Below are 19,869 nucleotides of genomic sequence, written 5' to 3'. Positions count from 1 at the left end.
CCCTGCGTATCTCCCCACTGAGAGTATGTCACCTGGCCTCTCTTTTCCAGCTGCGGTGGTCCATTTCCTCCCTCCGAACCATGGCACCGAGGTGATCTGGCATTTGTCTCCTGCTTGATGACACTTTTTACAGTCATTGAACAACATCAGCTCCTGAAAACATGCAGCCCTTGTAAAAGCTTCGAAAGGAACGACAGCCTGGAGTGAGGGTCCCTTTGGAACTGCAAGTGGTAAATCCTTTCTCCCGGGAGCAGCCAGCCTTGAAGCCTGCTTGCTCCTTTGTAAGGAATTCTTAGTCACACACACACACACACACACACACACACACACACACACACACACTATAATAAAATGTTTGCGGGTACATCAATAAAGAATATAATGAAATCAAATGACTCTTGTTCCTTACATTTACATGCCAACTATATCAAGGGGCGCGTCCAGTTGGTTTCTGAGCCCCACACAATGGATTCTTTTGTGTGAGAGGAGAGAAGATATATGAAGCTGAATTAGGAAGCAATTCTAATTAAAAGGGCTGTGTTAAAGGCTCCAAAGACAATGCCCCCTTTGCTAGACAGTTAGCTATTAGAAAGGAGTGGCTGGCTGGTGGCTGTCGAGGTGGTTTTTTGGGAACTGGAGGCAAGCTAGTTGGAAGGAAACACAGCAAGGCCACTACACTGGGTCCTGGCTGCCAGATTCTCTATTGCTATTTTTCCAGCTTGTTTCAGAAAATCATCATGATAATACTTGCCTAGTAGGGTTGTTCTGAGGAGTCTATAAGAGTCTTATAAATCTATATAAGTCTATAAGACACACCTGTCCATAAGGTGCACTTAGATTTTAGATGAGGAAAACAAGAAAAAAAATATTCTAAAGCAAATGGTGTACTAAAATATTTAACAAACTATAACAGAATAATATTTCAACCATATTAAGTGAACAGCAGTCAACGTGACATTAAGAATCATTATGACTATCATTAACAAGTGGCTAGTCTCTGCTCTCCTCCCCTGCACTCAAGCTTCAGCTCTAGGCAGCATTTACTCCATAAAATGCACAGACATTTTCCTCATTTTTGAGGGTGGAGACGTCTTATGGTACAAAAAAATACAGTATTAGCACATATAAGCATTTCAAGGAATGCCAGGCAATGCTAAGGCATAATAGAAGTGTTGGCTATTATGGTTATGGTTTCCCCTAACAAGAGCTGGCATGGGTCAGCAGGAACTTATCTCCGGCTTTATTTATCTAAAGGGATCCACCTTCTTGGAAGTGAGCACACAGGCTTCCTGGTGCCAGCTTGCCTATGTTTGCCTACAATTTGCCTACATGAACGATCAGAATTTTAAAGGAATCAGGATTTCGCATTTTTCAGCTGTTTCCCCTTTGCTGGCGCAACTGAAGTGGCACTGGACAGCTTCAGGACAGCAGTCTTTTGAATTTTTGGTCTTAACAACTTCAAGATCAATGGCCCATGACCACATTTAATGGGTCATCATGATGAGAAAGATCGAAGCCCAGCAAAAAAAAAAAATCAAAATCAAAGGAGCCATGGATGGCTCGATGGACAGAAGGACCTGAGGATCTGCACAGACACAGAAAACAAAGGACAGCCTAGCAGGTCCTTCCCCAATCCAGCACCTGGAAGGTGGCTGGCTGCAACTGTCACTCTACAGAGAATAGGAGAAGGAGCTAGAAGTTCATTTCGGATATTGACTTGATGACTGTGAAGATGTAAATGGGCCTAAATCACCCTGTCTCCTCCCCGAGAATGCTCTGAGGAATAGTGACATTCAGCCATCACTCTTCTTGTGACATTCTAAAAACCATCCGTGCGGGAGAGAAGACGAGGCAAAGGGAGGCTACAAAGGGGCTTTCAGTCTGTGATGTTGAATTCCCTGAATGAAAAGAACCTAAAGCCATTAGGGCAAATGGCAGTGCTAGTTTCCTCTAAGTGGCAAGTCCCAGGTTCCTTGCTGTCAATCTCTGGGCTTGTCTGTACGTTCAAAAGTATTTCAGAATATTTCCAAATCGTTGTGTAGCTTCTCTTCTTTTATTATTTTTTTTTGGGGGGGGGAGTGTTGTTTGGTTTGGTTTTTGGCATATACCTGGCAGTGCTCAGGGCTTACTTCTGGCAGAGTTGGGGGACTACATGAAGTGCTGGGGATCAAACTCAGGTTGGCAAGAAAGTACATAGAGTACTATCACTCTGGCTCCCTGATGTAGCTTGCTTTAATTTTTTTTATCAAGACTATTTAATGACTTTAATAGATATGTTAAGTAACCACAAAATTTAAAATGAAGTGCACAATATCATTCAAATTGTGTAAATAAACTTTATATATTTATGAATATATACACACATAAAGAAAAAACATAATAGTAACTATTAAATATATTTCTTATTAATAATTTATATATAAATAATATATAATATTTTTTATTTTTTATTTAACCAACTTTATTACATACATGATTGTATTTGGGTTTCAGTCATGTAAAGAACACCACTCATCATCAGTGCAACATTCCCATCACCAATGTCCCAAATCTCCTTCCTCCCCACCGAACCCCTGCCTGTATTCTAGACAGGCTTTCTATTTCCCTCGTACATTCTCATTATTAGGATAGTAGTTTTATATTTATATTTTAAATATTTAATACGTTAAATATTAATTATGGCTATCTTTTTTTCTTGGTGATAGTAAGATTCTAGGTTAATTCTTTATCAAATGTTTATCAAATGTTTCAAAATTATATAAATTAGCCTAGATTATCTGAATTTACAATAAATTAAATGCAATATCAAAAAATCAATATAAACAAACTTTGGTTTTTTGTTTGTTTGTTTGCTTTGGGGGCCACACCCAGCAGTGCTCAGGGGGTATTTCTGGCTCTGCATTCAGAAATAGCTCCTGGCAGGCTCAAAGGACCACATGGGATACTAGGGATCCAACCGGGGTTCAGCCCAGGTCAGTAGCGTGCAAGGCAAACACCCTACCACTGTCATATCACTCCTGCCCCTGGATGTAGCTTTCGACGGTAAAGTAGCAAGAGTTGGGACAATTCAGAAAGGGAGCCATGACAGCTAAGAATGGCACCATGAAAACAGAGCCAAAGCAAGGAGGTGTGTTTAGACAGGCACTGGACGGTGCTGCTCATGTAAAGGAAAAAAAGCATTCCCTCCCTTTGATGCCGTCAAATCCGTTTCCAATTAAAGCCAAGTGCTAGCTGGTGGAGGCTCTTCCTGAATGCACCAGCCTAGCTCAGCCTCCTACACCCTTTCTGCCCTGACTTCGGTGAAATATAATTTTTAAGTAAGCTAACAAATAGGCAACAACAAGAAAACAATGACTTGGATGCTAATCGGTTTAGACAAATCATGATGAAATAGGAAGTCACTTTGAAAAGCCTTTTCTTTGCAAGTCCTCCTCAGCAGCCATAACCAAGAAAAGGTGCCATCAATTGAATTGTTATGTTTTTATGAAGTTGGGCGGGGGGGGGGGGGAATCCTTCAAAAGTTCAAAACAAAGAGGAATAAACCCATGGGGTTAATGAATTCAATGTTCAGCCCCATCACGAAAAGGCCTCCCAAGGCCTCTATGGAAGACAGTCTCTATCATCAAGTATGAGGCCAGATTTGACACATTTCTTCACATAGACACACGGAAGTTATTGCAAGAAAAAGAAAAAGTTGGGGCCAGAGAGAGAGTACAGTGGTAGGGCTTTTGCCTTACATGCGGCCTACCTGAGACATATCCGAATTTGATTCCCTGCATACCATATGGCACCCAAGCCTGCCAGGAGCAATTTCTGAGCACAGAGCCAGGAGTAATCCCTGAGAGCTGCCGAGTGTGCCCCTCTCCCCCCAAAATAGAAAAAGAAAGTAAAATTAAAAGTCATAAAATGATTGATTTGGTGGATGACAAATCATTATTGAGCCATTTACTTCATTTTCTGGTGATAAGTTTTTCAGGGTAAGCAGCAAAGTAAAGAACACCCCCATGAACTGTCTGTTCATGGGTTCCAAGGACTAGTAAAATCCCCAGCCAAGGGAGAGCGATGGGGGGGCAGAGCAATCTCAGAGTGGGGAGAATGTCTGCCTTGCACACAGCTGACCCATGTTCACGCCCCCGCATCTCCTAGGGTCCCCCAGCACCGCCAGCAGTGATCTCTGAGTACAGAGCCATGCCGACCCTGTAATAAGAAAATAGAGCGCAGCAAGATTTCCTCTGGATGTGAATTTGCACCTGTAGAATCAAATAATTAACGATGGAGCTGGATGGAAGTGGATGGTGAAGGATGGAGGCCTTTGTTCTTAGGCCCCGGCCACGTGGCTTCATCCCCCGTCAACCGGCCGGTCTGGGGTTCAGGAAAGCGACGGGTATTGAACTCACTCACAGGCAGGCATCAGGAAGCATCAGCTTTATTCATGCCCTGACCACCACAGGTGTGTGGCCTATCTCCTAACCTTTCAAGCATTCGGCCATTCTTGGCTACCCTGCATCTTAATTCTTTTCAGCCATCTTCCTTTGACCTCCATGCTGGTCAAAGACCAAAAAGCCAAAGACCCAAAAGCCAGAGAGCCCAGCAGGGCAGAAACCCCTAATCCCCTGGCTCAAAGGCTTATCTACCTTTTCCAAGACCCCTCCCAGGAATGGGCGGGGTCTTGCAGGGAAGGTCACACATAATATCTGGTTCCCAAGACCCCTCCCGGAAATGGGTGGGTCTCAGGTAGCTACACCTAAATCCAGGGTGGAGTTACAGCACCCATGTCAGTCATAGAGTACTGAATGAAAGTGACTGTAAACGGGCCAAGAAAACCATTGCTGTTAGAATCCTCAATTAAATTTAATATCATTTTTCTATGTGCTGTTATATAGTAAGGCACAACGAATTGGTAGGTGCTTGTTTTCAGATTAGATAGCCTCCATGTGACTCATTCTTCCAAAATTACCCAAAAGGGGCCAGAGAGAGTTCGGTGTTAAGGCGTACACCTTGCAAGCTGTCATCACCCTGATCCTAGTTCTGTCTATGGCCCCCATAGAACCACTAGGACTGATTCCTGAATAGAGAGCCAGGACTAGTCCTTAAACATAGCTAGGCGTGGCTCAAATCCCTCTCTCCACAAATTGCCAAAATACATAGAAAACAGTCTTTTCGCCCACTGCACCACCGCTCCGGCCCCAAGTTCTCTCTTTTTTTTAACCTTAGTTATTGATTGGTTCTTGGACCACACCCAAAGATACTCAGAGGTTACTCCTGGCTCTGCACTCAGAAATCACCCCAGGCAGGTTGGGGGACCATATGGGATGCCGGGAATCAAACCAGGTCCCTCCTGGGTTAGCCTCATGCAAGGCAAATGCCCTACCATTGTGCTTACACGCAGCTGACACAGAACAGACCTGGTTCGATCCCCAACCATCCCATATAGTCCCCCAAGCCAGGAGCAATTTCTGAGCACCGGTCTCATTTAATGGTAACAAATGGTTGTTAACCAAACCACCCAAGTCGTGAGGTCTGGAAGAAGAATCTCTTTCCCTGTCTCACAGTTTGGTGGCCCAGACATTCCTTTACTGTGCAGGCAACATCAGCTGGCAGGTGCTGAGTGGAAGGGATCAAGGTGATTAGCTCACATGTCTGGAATGTGGACGGGATGGCCAGACTCAGGGATGGAGTTAAGATTGCTCACTTGAACATCCCCACACTACACTGCACATGGATGCCTCAAGTCACCAAACCCAGGACTCCCAGAGGAACATCTAGAAGTGGTCCTTTCGGGCCTTTCAGGAGAGTCTCACAAGGCCAGTACCTGGAAACCGTTCCAATACCACATCTAGCACATTCTATCCCTCAAAGCCACCACAGATTCTGCCTGCATTTAAGTGGACAGAGACCCTGTCTCTCAACAAGAGGAATTTCGAAGAATGTGTGGCCATTTTTAATCCACCAAGACAGTCAGAGTAGTGAATGCACTCTGCTATTTAATATGGTGGTTGGGGAAAATATTTCTACTATGTGATTTTCTTTTCCTCCTGAAAATTGAAGTCATGAGGAGTGAGTCCTCTAGAGGAGCATAAAATAGAGATGCAGTGTTTGAGTCTAGTTGTGGGCAACCAGTTCAGACTACTACCCTCTCTGTCTGTCATTAGGATAGCTCAGTGGGAAAGTTTGAGAAGGACCAATGAGAGGGACATCTTCATTCTTCCGGTAAAGGCGATGAACTCAAAGTGTCTTTTCCCTCAGGTACTGGCAACGCCATGCTGGGTGGGAGCAGAGTGTGAGCTGAATTTGGTTTCCCTACCTACACCTCCTCTTTCAGTGTCTCGTGTTGGTTTACTACTTCATTTTTTTTTTTTTTGGTTTTTGGGCCACACCCGGCGGTGCTCAGGGGTTACTCCTGGCTGTCTGCTCAGAAATAGCTCCTGGCAGGCACGGGGGATCATATGGGACACTAGGATTCGAACCAACCACCTTTGGTCCTAGATCGGCTGCTTGCAAGGCAAACGCTGCTGTGCTATCTCTCCGGGCCCTACTTCATGTTTTTAATGTATTCATTTGGAGAGTTTGGGACCATACCAGCTATACTTGGGGGCTACTCCCAGTTTGATGATGCTCAGAGCTCACTCCATCCGTGTTCAGGGGAACCATGCAGTTCTGGGCATCAAACCCAGGGCCTTACACATGCAAAGCAAATGCCCCACCACTGAGCTACATACTGACCTCTTGAAAGTCAGAACTGTGGATGAGGGGCTAAAGAGATAGTACAGTTGGTAAGGAGCTTAGCTTGCACATAGCTGACCCCATCTCAGCTCCATATGGTTCTCCAAGACTGTCGGGAGTGATTCCTGAGTGCGGAGCCAGAAATAACCCTTGAGCAATGCCAGTGTCCCCCTTCCCCCAAAAATATGTGGATGAGACAGTGCAAAGATAGATTGTCTCTCTTCCATAGTATGTGGGGCTTCAGGCATAAAGATATTTGGGGACTGGAACTTTTGGAAGCTTCTTTGCCATCTGAAAAGAGACAAAGGCTAGTTGGGATGGTGAAGGGCATCCACAGGCAATGGCTTCTCTCTCTCTCTCTCTCTCTCTCTCTCTCTCTCTCTCTCTCTCTCTCTCTCTCTCTCTCTCTCTCTCTCATTTCCCCCAGCATAGTACTGGCTCAAACAACTGCAAACTGTCCTGAAAGCAAGTCCTGGAGTCTCATGGGATCTTAGCAGGCACCTGCTCTCACCTCTACAATCTGCTCTTCTGTTTCTCTTTCCTTAAATAAACTTTTATTGATTTATCATGGATTTACAGCTTCATATCTTCAGATCACCACATCTACCAAAATTCTAGTGCCGTTCTTGTCACCCATTCTTGCCCTCCTATTTCTTCCTCCTCTGGACTGTCCCTTTTCTACAACCTGCTCTTGATCAGCCATTATCATTGGTTGCCTTTCATTCTTCACCCACCCACATACATTTGTAAAAAGGTGGAAGCCACAGGCTTTTACTGTGGTTCTAAAACAGGTCAGTAGATGGATGTGTAGGACCAGTGCCAGTCCATGGGAGTCAAAAGGCTGATAAACATGATAACTGGCCACAAACAAGCCACTGAGACCAGCTTACATTTGCAGGCAGAGACTACCTTTTTCAGCAGGGAAAGTTCCCAAGTTGTAAAGTATCCCTTCCCCCAATACCCTAAACTTTCTGTTGAGATGTTAATCCCTCCTGAATGGTCAGACCTGTCCACACCTGGGATGGGTGAGAGGTGGGAGAGTTGAATAAAGGATAATAGAGTCTGTCTGGGAGGAAAGGGGAGGGAGAAAGAGGCAGAGAGCCAGAGGAGAAGCAGCAAGAAGAAGCTGCTTGGGGCCCGAGAGATAGCCTGGAGGTAAAGCATTTGCCTTGGATGCACAAGGACGGTGGTTTGAATCCCGGCATCCCATATGGTTCCCCGAGCCTGCCAGGAGTGATTTCTGAGTGTAGAGCCAGGAGTAACCCCTGAGCACTGCCAGGTGTGACCCAAAAACCAAAAAAAAAAAAAAAAAATTAAAAAACATGAAGAAGAAGCTGCTTGGCAAAAGCTTAGAGTAGAAGCCATGTGAGGGAAAGCATATGGAGGACAGGGCCTTGGAATAAAAGCAAACTGACTACTTGTGAATTATTTCTCCTCTGTTATCCTGCATGTTCAGACCCACCAGTTGAGGGGCTAGAGGTGATTTGCCATGCCAAGGGAGGCCTCACCCAACATGTGGACCTTAGACTTTATTTTATGATTAGATCAACACCAAGTGGTGCTCAGAGATAATATAAGGGGACTCCCCAGCAGTGATTCTTAGCCAACTGGGTGCTAAAACCTAAGGGTGAAAGGGTTTGGTCTCTCAGGGTGCAGGAGGGAATTACCTGGCCATTCATGATACTCGGGGATACCCAGGGCCATAACCTAGTAGTGTCTGGAGTGCCGTGAGGTGCTGGAGAACCAACTCACTTGGTTCTCCATAACCACAATGCTATCCTCCTCTTTAGGTTTTGTTTTGAGGTCACATCTGACAGTGCACAGATATTCCTTCTGCAGTTATGGAGATGAAATACAATCAACTGCTTCACTCCTATATTAGCTCCCTGGCCCCATTCCCCCTTTTGATGGTAGCCTTGCAGGAGTGTGTGTGTCTGTAAGGTGGGCTAGTATCTTCCAGCACCAGGACCTTGAAAAGGCTGGAGAAGCAATGGAACACCACCACCACCACCACCATTACCACCCCACTGATGCTCCAGTGGAAGGGCCATGTGGGTAGAGTTCAGGAGCCTGAGTCTTCCCAAGTCTACAGCCAGGAAGTGAGCTGAGTGCCAGGTACCAGCTGCATTTTGCCCTTCAACTCGGTGGTTATGCCACCAGGAAGTTCTACAGACAGGCCTGACAGCAGCAACACTCACCTCTTTTCCAGTTTGCAGGCCACCAACTAACTGTCACAGTTACCAGGGCTCACACCACTACCAGATGTTTCCAACAGATGTACAAAGAAGGCAGTTCCCTTATTACATCTTTTCAAGTTGTCGGATGCTATGAGGTGCCTTTTTTCATCAAAAACCGGGTTGAACACTCATGGCAAAGCAATTGTAGCCCATTTCCTCTATTTCAGTACACATGAAATAACCAGCTATGATCTCAAAACCCTTTTCTTTTTAACTAATTGGGTGGCCTTGTGCAGCTGGCTACAGAAACCAAGGGAAGTTTCTAATTGAAAATGCACATATAATCTTTAAAGTCCTGACATGCCTCCCTCTCCATTCATGTGACATTTGGGAAACGAAGCAAGGCGAAGAAATCGCCACATATAATTGCAAGTATAATTCATTAGTTGCTATTTTTACACCACCAACTCTCTGTCTGAGTACTTTATGTGTGAAGTGTTTGGGGGAAATCAGAGTAAAGTGCTCTTCAACACCGAGTACCACTGAGTACTGGGTAATCGGTATTAAGTCTGCTTCTCATCTCCTTTCCTCTGAACCTGGTTTTTCTCAGGTTGAGTTTTGTGTGAAGTGAGTTGTCAGAAGATTTGAGAAAGTTGGGGCTGGATAAATAGCACAGCTGGTGGGGCATTTGTCTTGCACGTGGCCAACCCAGGACCAATCTGGGTTTGATCCCCAGCATCCCTAAGCCTGCTAAGAGTAACTTCTGAGTGCCAAACCAGGAGTAACCGCTGAGTGCTACCGGGTGTGTCCCACAAAACAGAAAAACAAACAATAAGAATGTTTGAGGAAGTGACATTCCTAGGGCCAGAGAGATGGCTCAATAGCAAGAGCATATGCTTTTTTATGAGGAACCTCAGGTTTGGGTTTTGCCCACCACGCCAAATGGTGCCCCCTGCACAGCCAGGACTATCCATTCAGTCAGGTCCACCGTGTACGCCCCAGAAAAGAACAAAAACCCCACACACACCTGAGGGTTCCTTTGCTATCAAGAGAGGTACATGCATATGAATAAACTACTTTCATTATTCCAGGTAAATACTGCTCGAAGCTGGTACCTCACTGGTGTCATGAATGGCTGAAAAACTAACAAATTCCCATTTCTACCAGTCCCCAGCATATGTTCCAGGTAACAATGAGCTGAGACCAAAGTCAGGTCTATTTAGAAGAAATCATTGTAATAGGACAAGAGAGTCAGAGTCAGATTGTGAAAAGTTGAACCTTTTCCCAGGGACTCAGCTCACCTAAATGTCTGAACATGGTAGCTGATCACCCTGAGCACACATCCTGCTTGTTTTAACATCCAGAGCCCTCACTTTCCTTAATCCCCTTACTCTGTCTTTCCTAAACACGGAAGCACACACCCTGATTTATTTTTTAAATGATATCTTTATTTAAGCACCATGATTACAAACATATTTATAGTTGGGTTTCAGTTATAAAAAAGAACACCCCCCTTCACCAGTGCAACTTTACTGCCACCGATGCCCCAACCTCCCTCCTCTCCCACCCCCTGCCAAATTCGAGACAGGCATTCTACTTCTCTCACTCACTGTCATTGTCATGATAATAGTGCAGTTATTTCTCTAACTGTGCTCACTAATCTTTGTGGTAAGCTTCACATCATGGGTTGGTCCTTCCAGCCCTCGTCTCTATTGTCTCTGGGTATTATTATCTTATTGTCTTTATTTTTCTTAAATTCCACAGATGAGTGAGCTATTCTGTATCTATCTCTTTCCCTCTTACTCCTTTCACTCAGCATAATAGTTTCCATGTCCATCCATGTAGAGGAAAATTTCATGATTTTATTTTTCCTAAAAGTTGATAGTATTCCATTGAGTTGATGTACCACAGTTTCTTTAGCTACTCCTCTGTTGTGGGGCATCAGGGTTGTTTCCAGATTCTGGCTATTGTAAATAATGCTGCAATGAATATAGGCAGGACACACCCTGTTTTAATCCCTTCTCACATCCTATTTGATTGGCTGATAGAGTCCACACTGTAGTCTCCCCTAATAGAAATATCCATTTCCCACCTACAATGAACCGCGTTACTCTCCTGTAGTGACTTGTGGATTCTTCTTTTCGAGGGCTCTACTTATCTGAGACCCGACCTCACCAGTGACTTGTACATCTTGGATCTGACCTTACCAGCCTCATTTACAAGCACCACATCCAAATGAGTGTCCTCCTACTGCAGTGTCCAGTCCAATAAGGTAGAGTTCCAATTTTGTATGAGCTGAAGCCACACACAGGCACAGGCAGTTGAAGCCATTTGAAGCTCCAGGCAGGAGCCAATATGAAGCTAAAGATGGGAATAAGTAGGATTTGCAACAGTCACAAAACTCCTTTTTCATAATACCAGGGTGAACCAGAGTATTGAAGCCACATGGATGCCATGTCCCAAAGTAATAAAAAATAAAAGTGCCCAACTGATAGTATAGTGGGCAGAGCGCTTGCTTTCCATGCTGCTGACCTCAATTCAATCCCTGGCAAGGTTTCCCAATCCCTGACAAGAATGATCTCCGATTACAGAAACAGCACTAAGCCCTGAGCACCACTGGATATAGCTCTAGATCAAACAAAAATAACAAAAAGTAAGGAGATGCAACAGAAGCACTTTTTTTTGTTTGTTTGTTCTGGTTTTCTGGATTTTTGGTTTGGGGGCCACACTTGGCAGTGCTCAGGAGTTCCTCCTGGCTCTACGCACAGAAATTGCTCCTGGCAGACTCGAGGGACCATATGGGATGCTGGGAATCAAATCCAGGTTCATCCTGGATCATCCATGTGCAAGGCAAACGCCCGACAGCTGTGCTATCTCCGGCCCAACAGAAGCACTTTTAGTGCAAGAGATATTTGGAGGTGATGCTGGGGATTGGGTTGGGACCACACTCAGCAGTGCTCGAGGGCTTTTTCTAGCTCTGCTCAGGAGTCACCCCCAGTGGTGCTCAGGGGACCACAGATGGCGCCAGGGATGGAACCTGGGTTGGCTGTGTGCAAGGCTAGTGCCTTATTCTTGTACTATCTCGCCTGCCTCTGAGTGAGTGACATCTGTCACTCAAACCAAACCCAAGTCTTCATCCTCACTGGTCCTTAAACCAAGGGCCCCATTTTCTAAAAGATAAAACTAAGGTGCAAAGAAGTTAATTCACTTGCTCAGGCCACCCAACCTCAGTAGGAAACCTACCTGAGGGTTGTACTTGTGTCTATTCAATTAAACTTTTCTTTTCTGGCAGGCTTGGGGGACCATATGGGATGCCGGGATTCAAACGCCTTACCTCCATGCTATCTCTCCAGCCCCAATTAAACTCTTCTTGACCCTTCTCTTTCCTTTGTTGCTGTGGTTGTTGTGATGACTGAGGTATGTTGTCACACATACCTGTCGTGATGCTCACACTGGTTGCAGTGTTCGCCGGAAATCACATGCATGGACTTGTGGTACTGGTGTATATTCTGGGAATCTCTTCAGAGGTCTTGCTTGAAGTTGCTATGGTATTCACACACTAGGTTACGAGTGGTCCCCCCGAACCTTCAATAGCACTTGAACCTGTGGTGCTTAACACATATGTTGTTTCATATTCGAGTGGTCACATTTTTCACTTGGCAGTACAAACCTGCATGTTCTGTGTTGGAACCAGAAGTCCTTCATAGTCGCTGAGGCCATATTCATATATAGTGGCACCAGGGACCATTCTCAAGGTTTGCAGGGAAGGTGCTTTTAGTCACTTAGAAATCCCCTGAGTTCAGAGTCTGTATTTTTTTTTTTTTTTACTTCCCAAAACCAGTTGTTCTCAGCTAACCAGGCTGGCAATTCAATACAAGGACCTGAAGAAATGATACTGTTTGGACTCTGAGGTACCGGGGATACACAGGCCACCTGGCAGTGGTGAAGCCTTCAGGGTTGTATCTGGTGATGGTGATGGTCAGGGGAACATGTGATGCTGGGAACTGAACCTAGGTCAGGTGTATGCTAAGCACACACCCTAACTGCTCTACTATCTCCCAGTACTCAGAGTCTGTACCCTTAACCATAAATGTGCCTCAGGTTAGAGTTAACATGGATAAAGTTATAGGTTGAAGTTTTTAGTTCAATATAAAGAAAACTCTAATAAAGGAGGCTGCCACTAACAGGATAAGGTACATTATGAAGTATTTTCTCCTTAGAAGTACTTAATTAAAGACTAAATATAGAGTTTTTGTTTATTTATTATTTCAATTCAGCTGCATCTATACATGTGTGTTTTGACTGAATTAAGTACTCCACACTAATATGTATTTTAAAGAGATTAAAAAAGGTTTAGTTCAGAGGTTAGTTCAGTCACTAACGTATCTGTTTGATACTTTAAGGTAGGAGGCCATGAGCTTGTTTCTTGGTGCCACTCATTTCCACCTCATGTCATTCTGGTTTTGCTGTCTGTGACTTCTGGTGCCACAAACCATGATCTAATCAGGTCTAATGTAGGCACCAAGGCTAATGAGTACAGGAGCAAGAGTTCTAATAGAAGTGTGATCTCGGGGCTGGAGAGATAGCATAAAGGTAGGGTGTTTGCCTTGCATACAGAAGAACAGTGGTTCGAGTCCCGGCATCCCATATGGTCCCCCGAGTCTGCCAGGAGTGATTTCTGAGAGTAGAGCCAGGAGTAACCCCTGAGCACTGCTGGGTGTGACCCAACCCCCCCCCCCAAAGAAGTGTGATCTTTGGTGAGTAAAGGGACCAAATGTGCCAGGACCACAACCAAGAATGTACGTGATCCCTGGTCTTTGAAACAACATCCACAGAAAGAACAGAAGGGCAAAGCAATTTTTATTTTTATTTTTCTAAGAAAGAAATAAAGGGCTGAGAGAAAGTATGAAGGATTTGTGCCTTGTACACAGTCAACCCTGATTCATTCCCTGACACCTTGTATGGTCTCCAGAGCACTGCTAAGAGTGATCCCCCCAAAATGAGAAAAAATGAAGAGTAGGTTTAATGGTATTACTCTTATTTGACAGTACTAATATTTTAGCTCTCAATTTGGGGGATGGGCATATGTGTCTTCACTTTACCAGCTGGTCTCATCACTATATGTTCCATTTGTCTTACAGCATTTGCTCATTAGCATTAAGAAAATAAAGGTATATATTTTTGGATAATGTAAACAAAAGCAGCATTAACATGTGCTCATTCAGGCCAGAGTGATAGCACAGCAAGTTTAGGCAATTGCCTCATACACGGCCAAATTGAATTCCATCCCCAGCATCCCATATGGTCTCCTGAGCCTGCCAGGAATAATTTCTGAGTACAGAGCACTTCTGGGTGTGCCCCCCTCCAAAAAAGTGCTCCTTTTCCCACCTTCACACCAAGAGCAGACACTATGTCTGTGGGATCCTCCATACGCCAAGGGTGGTAATTAGCACATCCATTAGGAGGCGGCAACCTTGGGTCAAGGTCAATCGCCTATCTCTGGGCCATTCTGGAGCATCAGCCTCAGTATGATGGTTATGGAAAGAGAGACAGCCTAGGTTATGTCCAGTATTCCTATTTATTATTATTATTATTATTATTATTATTATTTGGGGGGGAGATTTTTGGGCCACACCCGGTGACACTCAGGGGTTACTCACGACTATGCACTCAGAAATCACTCCTGGCTTGGGGGACCATATGGAATGCTGGGAGATCAAACCGTGGTCCATCCTGGATCAGCCAATGCAAGGCAAACGCCCTACCACTGTGCCATTGCTCGGCCCCAGTATTCCTGTTTTAACAGGGACTCCATAGTCTAACCACTCTTGATATGAAACCCTCTTTGAACTTTTTTGTTGATTTGTTTATATGGGGCCACACCCAGAAATACTTGGAAATTACTTCTGGTTTTGTGCTCAAGGATCATTTTGTTTGTTTTAGGGCCACACTCGGTGGTGTTCATAGGTTACTTCTGGCTCTACGCTTAGAAATCGCTAATGGCAGGCTCAGAGGGTTATATGAGATGCCGAGCATCGAACCCGGATAGGCAACGTGCAAGGCAAATCCCCTACCCACTATCTATCGCTCTGGCCCTCAAGAATCATCATTTTGTAGGTTTCAGAGAATCATATACAATGCTAGCTAGGGTTGGAAACAGGGTGGGGGTATGCAAGGAACGTCTCAGCCATTGTTCTTTTTTTGTTTTGTTTTGTTTTTGTTTTTTGGGGGGTCACACCCGGTAGTGCTCAGGGGTTACTCCTGGCTCTACAGTCAGAAATTGCCCTTGGCAGGCTCGGGGTACCATATGGGATGCCGGGATTCAAACCACAGTCCTTCTGCATGAAAGGCAAACGCCTTACCTCCATGCTATCTCTCCGGCCCCAGTCTCAGCCATTGTTCTACATATCTCTTCCTTCTCTTCCTTCTCTTAATTTTGCACCCATTCTTCTCCAAGACCTTGCATCAAAGGCAAGAAACTTGCCTTTCATTTAGGGTTTTTTTTTTAATTTTAGTTTTGGGGCCACACCTGGCAGCTCTCCAGGGTTACTCCTGGCCCTGTGCTCAGAAATTGCTCCTGGGTTTGCTGCATGCAAGAAAAATGCCCTACCGATGTGCTATATCTCCAGCCCCCATTGAGTTTATTTTTTTGGGAAGGTCACACCCGGCAGCGCTCAGGGGTCCCTCCTAGCTCTATGCTCAGAAATTTCTCCTGGCAGGCTTGGGGGACCAAATGGGATGCCAGGATTTGAACCACCAACCTTCTGTATGCAAGGCAAACACCTTCCCTCCATGCTATCTCTCCAGCCCCGAGTTGTTTCTTTTGTTTTGTGTTGTGTTTTGTTTTTTTTTGGTCACACCCTGCAATGCTCAAGAATTACCCCGGGCTCTCTGCTCAGAAATCTCTCCTGGCAGGCACTGGGGACCATATGGGATGCCAGGATTCAAACCACTGTTCGTCCTGGATCATCTGCATGCAAGGCAAATGCCCTACTGCTATTCTATCGCTCTGGCCCCTATTTTTTAAATATACATGTTCAATGCTGCTACACTTTCTAAGAATATACAGAAATCAATGAGAAAACATGTTTGCTATGACTAGTAAGTGGGAGGCAACTGGGGGTCAGTGCAAGTGAAGGGATTGATGCTGAAACATTGTATGCCTAAAACTCAATCATGAATAATTTTATAATTTCACAATGACTAAATAACAAATAAATAAATAAAAAGGAAAAATTATATGCTTTCTAGCCAGATGGAATTGAACAAAACAAGGTTATTTTTATACATTTGGAGATAAGATACACTTTCTACTTGAACAGAAAACATGTCAGAATGATTTTTCTGTCTTGTTTTTTTTTTTCCTGAGCTAAATTCAACAATATTAAATGGAGAAAATTCCTAGAAGCCGGCTGACACATATAAAAGCAGAGACATTCTAGTCCTTTGGCTTAATGACACAATGAGATTACTCAGCAAGGGCCAATAAAGATGGCCTTGAGGTACCTGCCTCAAAGCACTGAGCAATCTCTGCATGCCAAAGGATGGCCTTCAATTCCTGGCCCCATGTGGTGCTCCAAGAACCATTGTAGAGATTCCCGTGCACTGCATTAGATGCCACCCACATACTAGTGGCTATAGCTCAAGTGTAAAAACAGATAGACTTAAAAATATACTGTTGAGTTGAAGGAAGGGGTGACCTTCTCTTACACCCTATGGAGGCACTTCTGTTCAATTAGAGTGAGTTTTGGTTTCAAAGGACAAATGCTAACCTCAGGAAAGCAATTTCGGGGAAAGATTTTAGATCACCCACACAGTAACCTGCCAGGATGGAAACATGATCAGGACTCAAGGCTAATAGGGTAGATGGCCAAAGTCCTTTGGCCATCAGACAGATGTCGAGGATACCCCAAGACTATGTGTACCTCTGGACACTCTGAATGGTTCTATGTTGACATCAACCACTCAGGATCCAAATCCTTGAGACATCACATCTGAATATCGCCTTTTTTATATGTATTAGTTTGGCTGTGGGGGGTTTCAAACTCACGGCCCGTGGGCCGCAAACGGCCCTTCGTACAACATTTTGTGGCCCTGCCCTAGAGGAATCTTGTTTTGTTTTGTTTTGTTTTAGTTGTTTGGGTCACACCCCCCAATGTTCAAGGCTTACTACTGACTTTGCACTCAAGGATCACCCCGACTTTGCTTCCTGCAGCCCGCAGGTAAATTGAGTTTGAGACCCCTGGTTTAAAGGGATCAACAAGTCTTTGGGGGCCTGAGGATCATTCCAAGTGTTTACTCCTAGTTAACTGAACTGAATGATGAGACTCAAGCCAGAGACGCAATGCTTTTCCAGCAGTACTGGAGGCCACCAGAGTCACCCCAGACATGCTCAGGCACCACCAGGATTATTGGTTATGGGGGTCATGCTGTGCCAGGGATTAGACTTAGAGTCTCACATATACAAAACGAGCACTCCACCAAAGGGTGGAGCATCTCCCCAGCCCCTGAATGTGAAGTTTTTGTCACTGTGTCTGGGATCAAATATATGCATGCAAGGCATATGCTTTACCACTGAGCCACATCCCCAGCCCTTTTGACACTAAGTCTTGACCAGATATTTGCACCATAGCCTCCAGAGGGGCTGAGGAGAGTGGCTCCTTCTCAGCTTCCGTAGTGGGAAGCAGGGAGCGACAATAGGAGAGTGTGTCAAATACTTCTCACAAGCTGAACAGACGAAAGAGAAGTCTGTTCCTATGTCACTGCATTGCATCATGGAGAAAGGGATAGAAGATCTTGGAAGAGTCAGAGCCAGAAAATGAGCTTCAGTTTCTCTTACCCACATCTTGTACCCTTAGTCTGTCTCCTTTTCACTCCGTAAACATGTTTCCATTCACTAGAACAAGGAAAGTTGGAGGAAGCTGGGGGAGAAGTTACACATCTTCCAAAATTGGGTTTCAAATCTCCATTGGGTTCTGACCTAATTTCAATTGTAAAACAAGGTCGCAGGCATAGCACAATAGCAAAGTGACTATCATTATACATGTGGGGCCACAAGTCTGGTTCCATGCACCAACCTACATACACCAAACCCTTTGGGGTCCCCAGCACCACCATAATGACCATGACCTCTGGGGAGAACTACATCAAGTGTATGATCCTTATTCTTTGCAGAAACAAAATCATCAAAAAGAGAAATTAAAAAAAAAAAGTTGACAGAGAGATAGTGTAGGGTTTGAAATGCTTGTCTTATGTATAGCACCTTCCGATGTAGCCCAAACAGTCACCACCCCCAAAAACGAAGAGGAAAAGATATATTATGAAACAAACACCACAAACTCCTGCTGCCTCTTGAGCTTACCCGTCTGTGGCCACAACTTCTCACGGTTGACACAACCTTGTGCCCTGCTGCTCTCTCTGCTCTCTCAGGGCAAGGACTCCTGGGATGGAGGTCAGGGTCTCCTCCTTACAGGAAGGGAAGGCAGCCAGTGCAGCACCTCCAGTGGTTGCCAAGGGCTACACTGCTTTCCAACTATTCTGTCTGAGTTCACAGTCTCACCTTTTGCAAGTCCAAAGCTCCTTCCTTGTCCCTGGTGCCTGAACATCTTTTGCCATGGTCCTTTTTTTGGGTTTTCTTTTTTCTTTCTTTTTTTTTTTTCATGCTTGGGATTGGAGCCCAAGAGTTTATTTTAATTTGACTTTGTTTGTTCTCTTGGGGTTATTTGGGGGGGGGGGAAGGGGACCTGGTGACTCTCAGAAATCGCTCCTGGCTTGGGGGACCATATGGGACGCCGGGGGATCAAACTGCGGTTGGTCCTAGGCCAGCCGCACGCAAGGCAAATACCCTATCGCTGCACCATCACTCTGGCCCTATATAAGTTTTCTTGTATTATTTCTCTATATTCTACATATAAGTGAGACTATCATTTTTTAAATAATATCTTTATTATTTCACTTTGTTTGTAGTCACGCTCAGCAGTGTTCAGGGGCTTGCTGTTTTGTGGTCCGTGCAGGAGTGGGGAGCCAACAGCCACTGGAGCTATCTCCTGGCCCTTTCTATCATGGTCACGTCTGTGATGATTAACAATTTTTGTTGAAGGCCAGAAAACGAGCATAAAAGCAGGGGGGCTGGCTTTGCATGTGGCCAGATCAAATCCCAGTTTGCTCTTCAGCACCACATATTGTTCCTTAAGGACTTTCAGTAGTAATCCCTGATCAGAGTCAGGAGTCAGCCTTGAACTCTGTTGCATATGGCCCCAAAGAAACAAATTAAAAAAAAAAAGAAGCTATTATTGAAAAGCCACCAGTTCAGATAATAAGTTCCATCCACCTCTGTCCCACTTCTGCACTCTTCATTTTCTGGATTCTTTCCTTCCTGTATCCCTGGCCTGTTTATTTCTCCCTCATCAAATTTCTCTACTGGCAGGTCATCTCCTAGAAATGATTCAGAATCCCACCTCCAGGAGCTACTTTTTCATATGCAGTTTTATTGAGACATAATTGAAGTATAATAATCAAATATTCTTCAATGGAACAATTTGATGTTCTGGCATATGTATTAAATTGTTTTCCATTGTTGCATGACAGTTCACCATAAAGTTAGTGGCTGCAAACAATGTACATTTATCATTTCACAGTTTTGCGGGTCAAGAGATGGGGCACAGCTGGAGTGGGGCCTCCTGTTAGGGTCTCAGAAGGCTGCAATTCAGGTATGTGCTGGGCTCTGTCCTCATCTCGAGGTTCAATAGAAGAGAAATATTTTTCTAAACCCATTCCAGTTGTCCCCAGCATTGATTCCTTTGTGGTTATAGTTAAATATATATGGTTAGTCAAAAACCCTAGTTTCATAGTGGCTGTTAGTTGGAGACCACCATCATGCCCATTGATGTTAGGTGGCACTTGGAGTTCTCCAAAAATACCAGTATCCCCAACCACACTAGGGAAGTCTCTTGATCCAGTGGACAAAGAC

Source organism: Suncus etruscus, chromosome 3 (genome assembly GCF_024139225.1).
Source record: "Suncus etruscus isolate mSunEtr1 chromosome 3, mSunEtr1.pri.cur, whole genome shotgun sequence".
NCBI lineage: Eukaryota > Metazoa > Chordata > Mammalia > Eulipotyphla > Soricidae > Suncus > Suncus etruscus.
The sequence above is the reverse complement of the archived record's forward strand: the minus strand, read 5'-3'. Positions refer to the sequence as shown.